The following is a 16,747-nucleotide window of genomic DNA, read 5'->3' as shown; positions in this document are numbered from 1 at the left end:
CATCCATTTAGATGACCATGTGGTTTTCTGCTTTGATTTATTGATGTGGTTTATTACATTAATTGATTTTCTTGTGTTGAAACAGCCTTCCATACCTTTAATAATTCCCACTTGGTCATGGTGTATAATTCCTTTAATGTGCTGCTCGATTCTATTTGGAGTATTTTTTGAGGATTTTTGTATCTATATTCATTGAAATGGTTGGTCTATAATTTTCTTTTCTGGTAGTACCTTTGTCTGGCTTTGGTATTAGGGTGATATTGGCTTTATAGAATGAATTAGGTAGCTTTCCCTCCTCTTTAATTTATTTGAAGAGTTTGAGTATTATTGGTATTAATTTTTCTTGAATACTTGTTAGAATTCACATGTGAAGCCATCTGGTCCTGGACTTTTCTTTTTTGGGAGCTTTTTGATGAGTGACTCAATCTCTTTATTTGTGATTGGTTTGTTGAGGTCATCTATTTCTTCTTGAGTCAATGTTGTAGTTCATACTTGTCTAAGAAGTTGTCCATTTCATATAAGTTGTCTAGTTTATTAGCATATAGTTGGTCATATTATCCTTTCATTATCTCCTTTATTTCTGCAGGGTCAGTACTTATGTCCCAATTCCCATTTCTGAGTTTATTTATTTGCATCCTATCTTTTTTTTTGTTAGCTTAGATAAGGGTCCATCAATTTCATTCATTTTCTCAAAGAACCACACAACTTCTGGTTTTATTAATTCTTTCTATTGTTTTCATGTTCTCAATTTCATTTATTTTTGCTCTAATCTTTGTTATTTCTTTCCTTCTGTTTACTTTGGGGTTAGGCTGCTGTTATTTCTCTAGTTCCTCCAGGTGAAAATTCCTTGATTTTTGTTCTTTCCTTTTTTTAAATATAGGTCTTTAGGACAATAAATTTCCCAATCAGCACTGCCTTTGCTGCATCCCATACATTTTGATATGTTGCATTTGCATTTTCATTTTTCTCAAGATTTTACTAATTTCTCTTGTAATTTCTTTTTGACCCACTAGTTGTTTAAAAGTGTGTTTTTTAACTTCCATATATTTGGATTTTCAGTCCTTCTGCCTGTTATTGATTTCAACTTCATTCCATTATGATCTGAGAAAGTGTGTTGTATAATATCAATATTTTTATATTTATTGAGACTTGCTTTGTGAACCAACATGTGGTCTATCCTGGAGAATGATCCACTAGCACTTGAGAAAAATGTGTATCTTGCTGTTGTGCAGTGCAGTGTTCTATAAATATCTGTTATGTCTAGTTCATTTATCATAAAATTCAACATCTCTGTTTCCTTATTAATCCTCTGACTAGATCTTATAGCCATTGATAAGAATAGTGTATTGAAGTCTCCATCTATTACTCTAGAATGTCTCTTCTCCCTTCAGTGTTGTCAATATTTGCTTCATGTATTTTGGGGGTACTCTGGCTCAGTGCATTAATATTTGTGATTCTTATGTCTTTTTGATGAATTGCCCCTTTTACTAATATATAGCATCATTCTTTGTCTCTTTTAGTTGCTTTACATTTGAAGTCTAATTTGTCTGATATTAATATGGCTAACCTAGCTCTTTTCTGGTTGTTGTTTCAGGAAATATCTTTTTCCAACCATTCACTTTCAACCTCTTTTTGTCATTGTGTATAAAGTGAGTCTCTTGTAGATAGCATAAAGATTGGTCTTGTTTTTTTAATCCATTCTGCCAGTGTATGTCTCTTGATTGGGGAATTTAATCCATTAACATTTAACGTTATTACTGTAAGTGCAATACTTTCTTCTACCATTTTGTCTTTTAGATTTTATGTCATATATTGCTTTTTCTCTCTTTTCACTTGTCCTGGTAATCTTCATTTCTACACTCTTCTCTAGACCTCTTTCTCCTGTCTTTTCCTATAGTGCTTGTAGTGCTCCCTACAGTACTTCTTGTAGAGCAGGTTTATTTTTCACAAACTCTCTGAGTATCTGTGTGTCTGAAAAGATTTAAACTCCTCCTCATTTCTTCAGGACAATTTTGCTGGATATAGAATTGTTGATTGGCAGTTTTTCTCTTTTATTATCTTAAATATATCATACCACTGCCTTCTCACCTCCACAGTTTCTGCAGAGAAATCCATACATACTTTATTGAGCTTCCCTTGTATGTGATAGATCACTTTTATCTTGCTACATTCAGAATTCTTTCTTTGTCTCTGACATTGGACAATTTGATCAGTAAGTGTCTTGGAGTAAGTCTATTTGAATCTATTCTGTTTGGGGTATGCTGCACTTGTTGAATCTGTAAGTTTATATCTTTCATAAAAGTTGTGAAATTTTCAGTGATTATTTACTCCATTATTCTTTCTGCCCATTTTTTCTTCTCTTCTCCTCCTGGGACATCCATAACATAAATATTCTTGTGCATGATGTTGTCATTCAGTTCACTGAGACCCTGATTTTATTTTACCGTTCTTTTCCCTATCTGTTCTTCTGTGTGTATAATTTCAGATATCCTGTTTTCTAGTCCACTGTTCTTTCATCTTTCTCTTCTAGTCTGCAGTTGTATATCTCCATTGTGTTTTTCATCTCTTCTATTGTGCCTTTCATTCCCATAAGTTCTGGCAATTGTTTTATCAAGCTTACAAATTCTGCTTTATGGTCACTCAGTGTCTTCTTTATATCCTTCTTTTTATCCACATTTTCCTTCAACTTGTTGATTTGATTTAGAAGATTTGTTTGAACGTCTTTAATTAGTTGTTTGAACTTCTGTATTGCAGCTGAAGTGTAAGTCTGATCTTTTGGCTGGTCCATATCCTTGTGCTTCCTAGTATGACTCATGATTTTTTACTTTCTAGGCATCTGATATTCCTGATTGTTTATTCCTGAGCTTGTTTTCACTCATTTGGTTTTCTTGTTGATTGACTTTGTTCTGTATCTGTTCTTTGATGCTCATTTCAACTTATCCTAGTTCTCTAGCACAGCTTCTGTTTATTTTGATCAGAATTTTTCAGCTCTTGCATTTCTGGTTTCCCTTTTCTGGACTGGACCCCAACTCCCTGGGTTTGCCAGTCAAGTGCCAGAGTTGGTACCCATTTGTATGTGCTCCTTTTTCTTAGGGCCCAGCCCTTTTCCAGTATTCTGAGCTCCTACAACTCCAAAGGTCTCTGTTTTTCATTGTTGTTGTTAGCCCTGCCTCCTCTCTGCCAGGGTGAAATCTCCCAGTTCCTTTTGTGCTTGTTCTTGATTTATCTGCTCTCAGAGATTTTATTAAGCTGTCCAGATTTTTACCAAATTCTGCAAATGCAGCCTGGTTGAGCCACCCTCCTTGCTCCCAACACAGACTGCTTTATTCCCCCTCAGGGAACCAGCTCCAAGACAGCATGCTGTGCCAGTGGGAGAAGGCACCAACTCCCTGGTTGTGGGAACTTACAGTTCTTTGCTCTGATCTCAGCTGTTCCACCTATTCCAGACTGGTGTATGATGTGTGTCTGGTCACAGAAGTCTCCCAAACAATTGTTCCAGACAATTCATGGCTATTTACCAGCTGCCTTAGAGGAGTAACTAAATTCCACACCTCACCACTCTGCCAACTTTCCCCACCCTTATTGTTATTTTCAAACAAAAGAAATGGTATAGCAAATGTGGATACATACCAACGGATGGACATGACGTGGTACTTACAGAGGAACTGCTGTGTCATAAATGCAAAAATTATATACAGAGAAAAATATTATTTAAAATGCTGTCTGAGTGGTCTGGAGATGCAAGTGTACTGAAAGAAGGTACTCTGCCAAGCCATCAGGGTGAAAAAAATAAACAAAAACAGAGAAACAGCAATTGCTTCCAGAGTCAGGTATTGGAGTCTGTGTAGTGAGGTAGTCACATGGATTCCATGCTTATGTGACTGACTTCCAATAGAAACCCTGGTCACTAAGACTGATGAGCTCTCCTGCTTGGCAACACTTTACTTATATTGTCACTCACATATTGTTCCTGGGAGACTCCACTGGGAGGGAGACACCTGAAAGCTTCTTCTTGGTTTTGCCTGGACTTTGGTCCATGTGCCTTTTTTTTTTTTTTTTTTTCCTGTAATAAACCATAACTGTTGAGTTTAATAGCTTCTGGGTTCTGTGAGGCTCTCTAGTGAGTCATTGAACCTGAGGTTGGGCTTGGCAACTCCTGACATACATTCCAAACCCTGGGCAACTGCTTCCTAATATGCATATAGATGTAGATCTGCATAGCACAGGGAGTGGACCATGCCAGACTCAAAGATGCACCCCTCAAATCCTTTCAATAAAGGATTTGCTACCAAAAGAGAGGAAATTGGTTATATGACAGCATTTAGCTATTAGGTCCTATCAAGGATTTTGAGCTAAAGTTACTTATATATTAAAGGTGACTTCTGACAAGGTCATGTTTTTCTCTGGGAGGCCTCAAACTAATGAGTAAGGTTGTTCAAGGCCTTAGCCATTTCTGACCAATGCAACACTCTATTGTGTAATCATTGCTCTGAAGCTACTTAATGGACTGGAAGATTCTGTCAAGTCTGCCTCACCATCTGCTGACTCCCCTTACCCATTCCTGATTCCTTTTTTTTCTTTGTTGGTGTCCCTAATAAATATTTTGCACTTCTAACCCTATCCCAGATGTGCTTTCAGATTAACCCAATCTTTCACAAAATGTTAAAATTAATAAATAAATTTAGGTTGCTGCATACAAGATCAATATTCAAAAATATTTTGCATTCATGTATAACAGAAAAAGGAAATGGAAATGAGCTTTGAAAATTGCATACCATTTATAGTAGCAACAATTGTATAATATCCCTAGAATAAATCAAACAAAAGGTTTTTTAAGGCATCTACAATTTAGCTAGAGAATTGGCTGAGGACTGGCTAGTCTAGAATGGCTTTACTTTCATGTCTGATGGTTTAATGGCTGTCAGCTGGCATGATGGGGTGACTTTACCAAGAGTTTTTCAGGACTCTTGAAGGCTAGACCTAGTTTTCCCATATATTTGGAACAGATTTTCACAATGGGTGAAAGCTTTCAAGCCTCTTAAGTTCTAAGCTAACTTCTACAGTATTCTATGTGTCAATGAAAGTCACAAGACCAGTTCAGATTCAAGGAGTGATATAATAATCTCCAACTCTTGTGAGCAATTTTTGCAAAATAATTTACCACAATTGTAAAGATGCCAACTATCTCCAAATGGATCTATAAATTCAGTGGAATTTTAATAAAAATCCTAGCAAGTTTCTTGAAATTGGTAAGGTGATTCTAAAACTTTTATGAAAATACATAGGGTAAAGAATAGACAATTTAACCCATAAGAAGTAAAACAGCACTAAAACTTACAGTAATCATATTTTCCCACTAACATAAAGACATAGCAACTGTTCTAGTTTGCTAATGCTGAAGAATGCAAAACACCAGAGATGGATAGGCTTTTATAAAATGGGGGTTTATTTCGCTACACAGTTACAGTCTTAAGGCCACAAAACGTCCAAGGTAACACACCAGCAATCGGGTACCTTCACTGGAGGATGGCCAATGGCATCCGGAAAACCTCTGTTAGCTAGGAAGGCAGCTGGCGTCTGCTCCAAAGCTCAGGCCTCAAAACGTCTTTCTCCCAGGACATTCCTCTCTAGCAAGCTTGCTCCTCTTCAAAACATCACTCCCAGCTGCACTCAGTTCCCCCCCCCCACCCGAGTCAGCTCATTTATATAGCTCCACCGATCAAGGCCCACCCCGAATGGGCGGGGCCATGCCTCCATGGGAACATCTCATCAGAATTATCTCCCACAGCTGGGTGGGGCACATTCCAAGCAAATCTAACCAGCACCCAAGCGTCTGCCCCACACAAGACCACAAACATAATGGCATTTGGGGGACACAATACATTCAAACCGGCATAGCAACTTAGTATGATTTTGGAATCTCTTCTCCAAACTGATGAAATTGTTTTCTATTAGATGTCCACTCTCTATCTTCTTCTCCAAGTTTGGAATTTAGAATAGAACCTATAACATAGTATTTACTTCAAAAATTTCAAATGGTTGTATTTATTCAAATAACTAAGTTGTTCAAACTTTCAAATTACTTTATTTTTCCTTAAAAACCCATCAAAAACAAACAAATAAAAGAAACACCATGCTCCCTATGTAAATTACTGGACATTCTTTGGCTTTAATTTTATCTATTTTTATTTATGCTTTCCCCTTTTTGGACAACTGATCAAACTCTTCACCAGTTTTGTCTTTATTAATTGTTTGCAATCTCTATGTTTCTGGAAAAAAAATAAACAAATCAGGCAATGAAACAAAACAGAGAATCCAGAAATTGACCTTTACGTATATAAACAAATAATTTTCAAAGAAATTGTCAAATCAGCCCAGTTTGGAAAGAATAGTCTTTTAAACAACAGTTGCTAAACAATTTTATGTGTATGTGTGTGTGTGCATGTGTGAAGAAAAAAAAGAATGTGGTTATAATTGTATAATCAGTTATCAAATATTAACCAGCTGAACACTTTGACCTATATTAATTATATCCTAAAATTAAATAAAATAATTCTATAGGTCTAGTACAAATTTGTTTTTCCTAAAGCCCAGTTTTCAAAATTTGCCAAAAACAAATTAATTTCTTTCTCCTCTGTATTTTCTGTTTTACTCAGTGGCACACTAATCCACCTAAATGACCTATATCAACCTGACACTTATCCTAGATATCCCTTCCCATATGATGCACCCTCACATCCAATGTATTCAACTTATATCGATTATCTCTTTCTTATATTTTCTTCATGAATCTCCTCTTCTTCATTCCTACAATTACTGTCTCCATTTCTATTACTATTTTTAGTTCAGGTATTTATTATTTCTGCCAGGACTACCATTCATCTAAATAGTTCTACAGTTTCCTTTCACGACTTCTTTAATCTACCCTCCATCCTGCTGTCATCATTTTCTACCTAAAATGTAAATCTAATCAGGAACCCTATATCTTAAAATCCTTTAATAATGAAAACAGCTTGCAGAAAAAAATCCAGCCACCTAGCACACCATAAATGCTGTTTTGATATGTCTCCTATATACCAACTTTACTTCATTTTTTACTGTTTCCCCATTATCAGTCCATACAGAAATTCTTAGTCAAGTGAAATGACCTATTTCATAAATCTATTCCTTTGTTTATAATGTCCTTCATTCTGGAAGACCCTTCTTTACCATTCTTCATCTAGAAAAGACTTTCAAGAATCAGTTTCTGATGTTTCAATACTTTTCTTTGAAACTATCCCTATGAAAACTACCTCAAAATAATTACAGGCTGTCCACAGGTAACCTTTAATACTTTATTTCACATATTTGTTTATTGTCTGTCTCTTCATACTAATCTCTCTCACCCTAGAGGAAAAAAATTGATTCATCTCCATGCCCATGGCACTAAGCATTGCTTTTTGAGGCAGTAAGATTTTAATTAAATCATTGAATTGTAAGATGTGCAAATTTGCAATGTTTATAAAAATTGTATTAAGTGTATAAATATAACAATATCTGAAACAAAAATGAAAATATCATTCATGGTCCCATCATGTTTACAAATCAGTTGTTTTCAACTTTCCAGTTTTCTTCCAGTTGCTACCTATGAGTATGCACATTCATTTTCATTTATAACCACTCCCTATCTTTCTAAATAGGCTTAATAGTTATTTAAATTAGTGCATTATCTTCCATGGAAAGAGAGTATGATAATTAACTTTATTTATGATCAAATTCTTATTTTTCTTTTCTCCACTTTTTTCTCCCTTTATCTTCCCTTTTCTTTCATTTTCTTCCTTATAAAATACTTTTAAAAATACCAAGTAATGAACACCTCCATAGGTATGTGTTTGTTCTTCACATTCTTTCCGCATCATCCTTAACATTCACATATCATCATATCAAACGAAGAATAACTAACAAGTCTCTTGACATGTTCTGTCTCAAGTTTTCTACTGTATATTTCCTAATTCATGGTTATTAACTATATCAAAGATAATTTTGAATAGTTGCTAATGACTATACTCTAAGCAACTGTCCTTTTTCTCAGACACTTATCAATTATCTTCCATTCCTACTTTCAATCTGATCTTCTATCAATCCAGTTTCTTTGTAGTTTGTAGAATGATCTCTGAAAATAACAAAAGGATCATATTATGTTCCTACTCATATCTTTTGGTGACTTCACTTAGATAATAATTACAGTGGTATACAGGACCCTTCATGATTTGGACTCATCTGCCCAAGCCAATTACTTCTCTAACATAGCTTACTTAAATATTGGCCATAGAAAATCACTTGAACAAATCAAGGTGGCAAACAGATGCAGAAACACGGAGGCCTGTGAAAGCATGGGACTTTCAAAAAAATTCATGAAGCAAAACTCTGACTTAGCCTTCAGTATTGAGCATAAGCATCAACTTCTCTGATTGATCATTATGCCTCAGATCTTCTTTCTAAATGTTCATGCAGCAGCAGAAAAAAAGACAATTGTAAATTTGGACACATCTGCCATCTTTACTTAAATCCTCAAGGAAATAGCCTGTTTCTCATTCAGCTTTGTTTTTGAATTTTGCTTGGCACATAGTAAGAGTTACACAAGATATTTCAAAAATGTAGGATGGATGAATTGATGGTACCAGACAAAATAAGTATAAAGGATATTAACCACAATTTATATTTTATAAGCAGTTTTCAGGAATTTTTCTCAGTTATGTGTTTTCTCATAGGCTGAATTCACAATCCTATTAGTATTTTGTACAGGAATGAGGGTGGGAGTAACACAGGTCTAATCAAGTTTGCATTTTATTTTATGCTAACTATACCTCAATTAAAATAATTAAGAATATATTTCTATATCTAGGCCAGATTTGTGTATTCTAAGATCCAGTATGAAATGTGCCATAATGGAAGAACTCTAGATTTTGTGAAGAAAGATATGTTAATGAATAGATGGATAACCTAAGGCAGACTTTCAGCATTTTTTAGTTCCATCAAATAAAAAACTAAAGTTTGGGATCAGGTTGCTTTTATATTTGAAAATGTAGTTTTTTTTCATTAAACTTTCTTTTTTTTTAATGGAATAAACAAATTACGAAGGTTACAGGAAAGGAAGCAATAACTGGATTGTGTTACGGTAATGAAAGTTGGCTAATGACTTGATTTAAAGAATATTAATGATGGACCAAGAAGAGCTTAGAAAAATAAAAGGACAATTAAGGTATTGAATTATACTAAAAAAAAAAAAGAGAAATGTGACAGATTCCTGCATTTTGTTAATGTTTCTGTAAGAGGTTCCATCATAAAACAGTACTGTAAAATTATTTTTTAAATGTAATATATATAATAGAAAGTGAATTTCTAGCAAACTTGAAAATTCTTTTGTTTTAAATTATCCTAATTTTATAAACAAATTCTCCTAACTTGCATTTTGTTTACAAATAAATTTCAAGTATGAAAAGTGAATTATTGTATTAGCACCTCTTTGCAAGTCCAAAATTCTTGGTTTATAATAAAACTATAAAGTGAAAAATAAAAGAAACAAAAAGGACTAAACCAATCAGTGCCATCTAATGCAGAAGTCCAACATCCTCTTAAAATGCTGCTCAACAAGTTGCAGAGAAACATGTCTGGAAGCAACATATAATTTGAAAGGAAACTGTTTTTTTTGTTTTGTTTTGTTTTGTTTTTAATCATTTTACATTAGTATTGTCTCTAGTATTTTCTCCTTCCCAAACAGGAATTCACATCTGTAATGTTGCTCTTGAGTCAGCCATTCTGTGCAGAATTGCGTATTTCCAAAATCATCATCTTCTTCATGTGCTCTCTTCAAATGGCCTATGGTACCAGAATGGACAGATAATGACCTTTCTATCTGTAGTGGTGACATCATCTGTATGTTAATTTTGTTAGGTAGATGGCTTCATTTTCCTGAAGTTGATGGACGAATCCAGCATTAGGAGTAATACAAAATCTACTTTCTTGAATATAAGCAAAGGCATCACTGTACTTCATTCCAAATGTTTCTATAATTTATGCAGTAACAAAGGCAGCACTCCTGGAGATCCCTGCATTTCCATGGACAAGAACATTTCCTCCAGTTTTTAAGCTCCCATCAATAAACTCTTGAGTCATGGGGGAAAAAAACATATCATATTTTCAACTGGATTGTCTGCAATATCCAAGACTAAATATCTAAATAATTGCTGAAAGTTTGGTTTAATAAAGTTTGCTTCAGTATTTTGTCGTATGCCTATTTTATGGGTTATTCCATGTTTCTGTAGCTTGCTTTTTATAGCAGAAGAATATGGGCCTAAAAACAATCCAGGTAAAATTTCCTGCATCTCGTCTTATAGGATAGGCCATCTTCTTTACACTGTGGGAGGGTGGGGAACTCCAGCTTAATGTCCTCCATGGTCCTGGCCCGTGGGCCGGTGGGTGGGATAGGAGCGAAAGTTACCCCTCTAGCCGACAGACTCAGAGCTGGCAGTGGCGAGCGCTAGAGAACCGGTGGACCCATGGACCCGCAGACTGGCGGGCGGGCGGCGGGCTTGCAATTAGCACGCTCAATCTAAACCATCCCGGTGGCAGCCACAGCTAGGAAGAGGAAGGTTGGACAACTCCTAACCAGCCTCCAGGATGCCGCCGTCTCCCATCCCCAGTGTCTCTACACCTTTGAAAATGTATTTTTGCCTATGCTTTAATAAAATATAGTGTGCAGTCACCATTTCCTGGTGCAACAGAAAGGCTTGTGAACATTGAGCCCTTCTCCAGAGGGTTCATGGAAGAGAGGGCCGGAGCCGGCTCCCAGTCAAGTATGTGAGGTCACTTGGAATTAGAGGTCAGCTCTTAGGGTGTTTTCTTTCTCGCTTTTGACCAAGAGTGCATAAATCTAGAAGAGAAAATATGCTATGACATTTCTCTTTTAAACCAGAGAAATGCTTAGTGAAAGTAGTGGTTGACATTTTAATTACGTTGTAGTTTCAGACATTTACTGAAAGCATTTGATTGATTACTTGGAAAGCAGTGAGTATTTTCTTAGCTGTGGATGAGAGCTGATTGATTTTCAACAAACTATTTTTCTTTGATGAAATCAACATTAATTTTCTCCTCATAGACTATTTACCTGTCATAGTGAACAAACATTCTATCAAATGATGGCATCACTTTTCATTTTATTCTTAGTAGAAATAAAAAACTGTTGAGTGATAGTGTAGGAAAAAAATTCTAAAAAACAACTAGCTTCAACTAAGAGACATTGATTGAATACACAACTCCATTATCTGCTTGATCCTCTCAATCACATATTGACTAAACTTTCAACAAACACTTCTTTAAGTTTTTATCCCTTATCCTATTTTTGTAATGAGTCTTGAAAATATGGGGAGGAAAACATAGCAGTTGAAATCATTTGCATAGTAAGAGCATATAGTAAGCACTACAAATAATTGTATTACAAAATATGCTTGTGCCTAGTAATATATGCATATATGAGCACACATACATATAGGAATGTATATGTACATATGGATAGGCATATAGTCCATATGTATAACCCACATTTGTGTATTTATATATGTGTGTGGTATGTGTGTATATGTGCTTATGTATATACATATATGTAAATAAATACACATGTATGTATAAAACACAACAAATATGCATATATGTATATATAAATACACACTCATTTTCAGAGATAGTGTTAGACAGATTTTATTTTCTGATCAATTGAAATATTCTATTAACCATCATTTTTGTATAAACCATATTGTTAATGATTATTTTAAGCATTGCAAAATCCACAACTGATATTCTCTCTAAAACACTACAACTTACCACTGGAGAAAATACATTATTCACATTATTTGGAATGTATGTGACAATTACATATTCATTTAATACCCTGAAACATCACATTCCCTAATCTTCTGGAATAACATTAAATTCAATGTATGCACAGATTTAATACATACACACAACTTCAGTCAAACCTAATGTGGGATAGTCATGACTAGTGGCTCCGTAAATAGCCACAGGATAAAAATATATAATGTTGCAAAAGTTAGTGATTGGAGAAATTACGTTTTGGAATGGAAATCTGATTTCAAAGTAAATGCTAAAATCCTTGCTGTGACAGATGGACTCAGCAGCTTCAGAGTGGGCCCCTGCTGTCTCTGACACACTCTTGGCTGCCTTGTGTAGGCTTCAGCCTTTAAAGCTATAATAGTCCCTGTGGAGGCAGAGGGATAATGCACACCTCAAATAACTGTAAATGGTATGAGCTGAACTAATTAATAGGTACCCTTAGATTGTCAGCCACTAGCAATACACCTGAAAGTTATGCCAACTGTCAAAAAAAGGTTGGATAGACTAAGACTGTCATAGGGAAAATATTTTTATAGCTTTTATACGTAAATTACATCTTTAAGTAGACTTCCTCTCTCTTGCTTTCTATTTCAATCTCTAGGGTTTCCATCATTGATAAATGATCATCCTTGAAAACACTGGGAAGTGTATATTGCCATTGTAGTATCAGAATCAAACTATGTAGCTTAAAGTTACCAGTTGGGAAATCAGGTATAATTGTGTGCATATATCTAGGAATAAAATAGGCCCAGAATATAGGAGATAATTGTTTCTGGAGTCATTTAAATCCCTTTTAATCTGTTCTATCATATTCACCATCTATTACTGAATTACCATATACCTGATATACTTATTATAACTGAAATTTTATCTGTACGGTATCAAAACATTTGCCACAAGAACACAGTCAGTAGAAAAAAAAACTAAAATAACAAAATGGCAAAACTAAAATGGCATCCATGTAGACATAAGTTGTTCACAGACAGAATTTATCTCTTTTCAAAGTAGTTGCCTTACCATTATATAAATATCATCTCAGATATGAGCAACAAGATTTAGGGAAAACAAACAAACATTAAGACCCATCTCTAATATAAATATTTAACACTACTTTCATTGATCTTTTTTCATCTTTGACTATTTTAATCAAGTATGCATATAATTTGGTTAGAGCAGGTACCCAGAATGTGGAAAAAATGATATGCTGTGTATACTAGCTTACTATTAGTCACAGGTTAGAAGCATGTGTACTATGTACCTTTGGATTCTTGTCGTGAAGGTGGACAAGGGTGAATTCCATTATCACCTTAAGAACTAAGAATAAATAGTCTTTTCTTGTAAACTTTCAAGTGAAGTGTCACTGTGCAAAAGCAGACGTCCCCCAGTCCTCACTGTGTCCCACAAAAAAGTGAGTTAAGGTCATGTGATGAAAGAACATGTGTTCCAGTGGGGAAACCTGCTCTCTCCCCTCCCTTTTTACAGAGCATAGGGGAGAATAATCTTGCTAGTAGGAAGACAAGCAGATTACTTGGATACCAGGCAATCTGGATTCAGTTGCCAAATGTTTATGGTAGTTGTTGGAAATAAAACAGGTGCCCAGCAGTGGAGGATTTGAATTATGTGGAAAGCTAATTTCAGGTGCAACTCCTTCCCAAGAAGACGAGACTTTCTTGTACTAGCTAGCTCATTGTTCTGGAGTGAGCTTCCTGTGTCCATTTCAGACAATGCTGACATCCCTGAAGTGAGTAATCCACTTACATCATTTAAGCAACGAGCTCTTCACCACTCAAAATTCCATATTTCTGGTTAAAGAAAACATTCTCCTGCAACATAAAACTTTAGTTTTATGTTCATGGTTACACTATGGTAAATATTAAAATACAAGAGCTTATATGTTATTTTAAATTAATTCATTTGTTAAACAGATTCATTTATTTTCTTTTACATATTTTATCGGTATCATTATCTTTGTAATGACAACCTTTCATTGCTACATGTTAATTAAATTATTTGGTTTATTCATTCATTATTAATAAAATCATTACTAGTTAATAGTTTTCCCATTATAAAATTTAAAAATGGGAAAATATTAAATTTTAAAATACTCTTGGAACATTAAAGGGAAACAATGAATAAATAATACATTTCTCACCAGATAATGCTACTTACCTATAAAAGGAAAAGTTACAAAAAATATTGTATAGTGATTCCCTCTTCCCTTTTCTCATATACTATGAAAATATTTTCTAAAGAGTATAATACTGAAGAGAACAGACAGAGTGGGATTTGCTGTCTTTATTTTTTTTTTTTAAATCTTCATTTTATTGAGATATATTCACATACCACGCAGTCATACAAAACAAATCATACATTCGATTTTTCACAGTACCATTACATAGTTGTACATTCATCACCTAAATCAATCCCTGACACCTTCATTAGCACACACACAAAAATAACAAGAATAATAATTAGAGTGAAAAAGAGCAATTGAAGTAAAAAAGAACACTGGGTACCTTTGTCTGTTTGTTTGTTTGTTTCCTTCCCCTATTTTTCTACTCATCCATCCATAAACTAGAAAAAGTGGAGTGTGGTCCTTACGGCTTTCCCAATACCATTGTCACCCCTCATAAGCTACATTTTTATACAACTGTCTTCTAGATTCATGGGTTCTGGGTTGTAGTTTGATAGTTTCAGGTATCCACCATCAGCTACCCCAATTCTTTAGAACCTAAAAAGGGTTGTCTAAATTGTGCGTAAGAGTGCCCACCAGCGTGACCTCTCGGCTCCTTTTGGAATCTCTCAAAATAAATAAATTATTTTAATTATTATTTTAAATAATAATTTATTATTATTATTATTATTATTATTTATTTATTATTTTAAATAATAATAAAATTAATTATTTTAATTATTTTAATTTCTAAAATAAGAGTTTTGAAATGTTAAAGCCTAACATGGAAAAGCCAGTATATTTATATTTTCAAGAAAAATACTAAGTAAAAACACAAATATTATAAAGACATTATTGTCTTCCTCTTTGTAACGTGCATTGTTGACATTTTTCATATAAAAAATTTCATCTCTGGTTTCTGACACATAGAAGGTACCCATCTCACTACAGCAGAGTCTGCAGCAATTAAATGTTATCATGAAGAATGTGGCTTATGAATAAATAAACACATTGTAGAGGAAATGGTTTAAACTCCATTACTTTCCCCACTAGGGTTACCAGCTTACTATATCTTGAGCCCAATGACATATTTTAATGCCAATAGGTGAATTTAAAATTCATATTCCCAGTGAGTGTCATCTTAGGAACTGCACGTTCTGTCTGGTTTTCTGTAATAAAGAGCTAATCAACTTCAGCTGTGATCTGAAAAAAATAAACACAATAAAATCATTTAGACATAGCTATATATTTCCCTTAAATGTGAAATTGTATTCCTTTAAATTATTCACTATATTTCCTACATACTACATCCATAGTTATTTCTTAGTATCTCTCCTTGGTCATGGATGATGAATGGAAGAGAATGCATTGGTAGGTGACATATTTCAGGCTCTTGAGAGGGTTGGAAGAAATGGTAATTGTGAGGATGATAAAGTTGAATGATTGTTGCTTGGGGCAACCAATGCTTTAGAGAAAGACAGTAAAAGACTAAGGGTGATTAATCACCAATTAAAGTCTGAATATGAAAGCCAGAATTCCTCTCTTAACATATAAAAAAGGTCTCATCCTACATCCAGAGGGTAGGAAAAGAGGACATCAGTCCTTCAATTTCTAAACACACTTTAGAATCCGGAGTTTCTATTTTAAAAAGCCTTCTGGATTTATGAGTGTATTGCATTTGCCGCTAGAACATTTGGGGAAGAATTAATATCAACATTATCTCATATCTTCTTTTCATCAATTAACTTAGTATAGCTCTCCATTTGTTAAGATCCTTATTTTTTCTCAGCAATATATTATAGTTTTCAATGTAGAAGTTTTACCTGTCTTTCCTTAAATTTATTCCTAGGTATTTTAATTTTTATATTTTTGTAAATGGAATTAGTATTATTTAATTTTTTCAGTTATTTGCCATTGGTATATACAGAATTGCAATTGAGTTTTTGGATACTGAACTTATATTCCTGCAGATTTAGTAAGCTCACTTTTAAGTTCTAGTTTTTTGTTGTTGTTGACTGTTTAAGATTTTCTATGTGAAGAATAATTTCCTACGCTAATGAAGTTAATTTTACTTCCATCTTTCTAATCAATATGCCTATTCATTTTCTAAATTACTGCAGTGGCTAGAATTCCCAGTATAATGCCAAATAGAAGTTATGATAATGGATATCTTTGCTTTGATATTATCTTAGTGAGAGTCTGGTCAATCTTTGACCTTTAAGTATGATGTAAGATGAAGTGTTTTTGTATATATCCTTTATCAAGTTGAGAAGTTCTCTTCTATCCCTAATTTGCAAAGAATTTAAAATTTTATTTTATGAGTGTTCATGAAGGAGTGTTGAGTTTTTTCCAGTGTATTTCCTGCATATATGTAAACCCAGAGAGTGCAGGAATGGACTATCACAAAGTTAATGAAGTGGCTGAGGTAGTCCTACATAGCTGGCTAGTTGGAATTTCTGGGGGCCAAACTGCCTAGTCCAAATTTCTGAGTACCAGCAACAATTGAGCAGTACCTGTTGTCAGTAGTATACTTCGGATTTATAAGAAATGGTGATGATGGGTTTTGTGGCTCTTTCTGGGACTTCCATGACACTGGATGCCATGAATATCCCCATTTGTAGATTCACTTTTTCAATGAACCAATTAAGAGAGACTGAGCCTGGAAAAACTGGAGACATATGGACC

The 16,747-nt window shown here is 34.3% G+C and overlaps 1 pseudogene; it reads right to left on the bottom strand.

The window, feature by feature from the left end:
• Positions 1-9,718: 9,718 nt before the first annotated feature.
• Positions 9,719-10,435, bottom strand: LOC119543772 (annotated as a pseudogene).
• Between the last annotated feature and the right edge of the window lie 6,312 nt (positions 10,436-16,747).

The sequence above is a fragment of the Choloepus didactylus genome, chromosome 9, assembly GCF_015220235.1.
Source record: "Choloepus didactylus isolate mChoDid1 chromosome 9, mChoDid1.pri, whole genome shotgun sequence".
In the NCBI taxonomy this organism is placed as follows: Eukaryota; Metazoa; Chordata; class Mammalia; order Pilosa; family Megalonychidae; genus Choloepus; species Choloepus didactylus.
The sequence above is the reverse complement of the archived record's forward strand: the minus strand, read 5'-3'. Positions and strand labels throughout refer to the sequence as shown.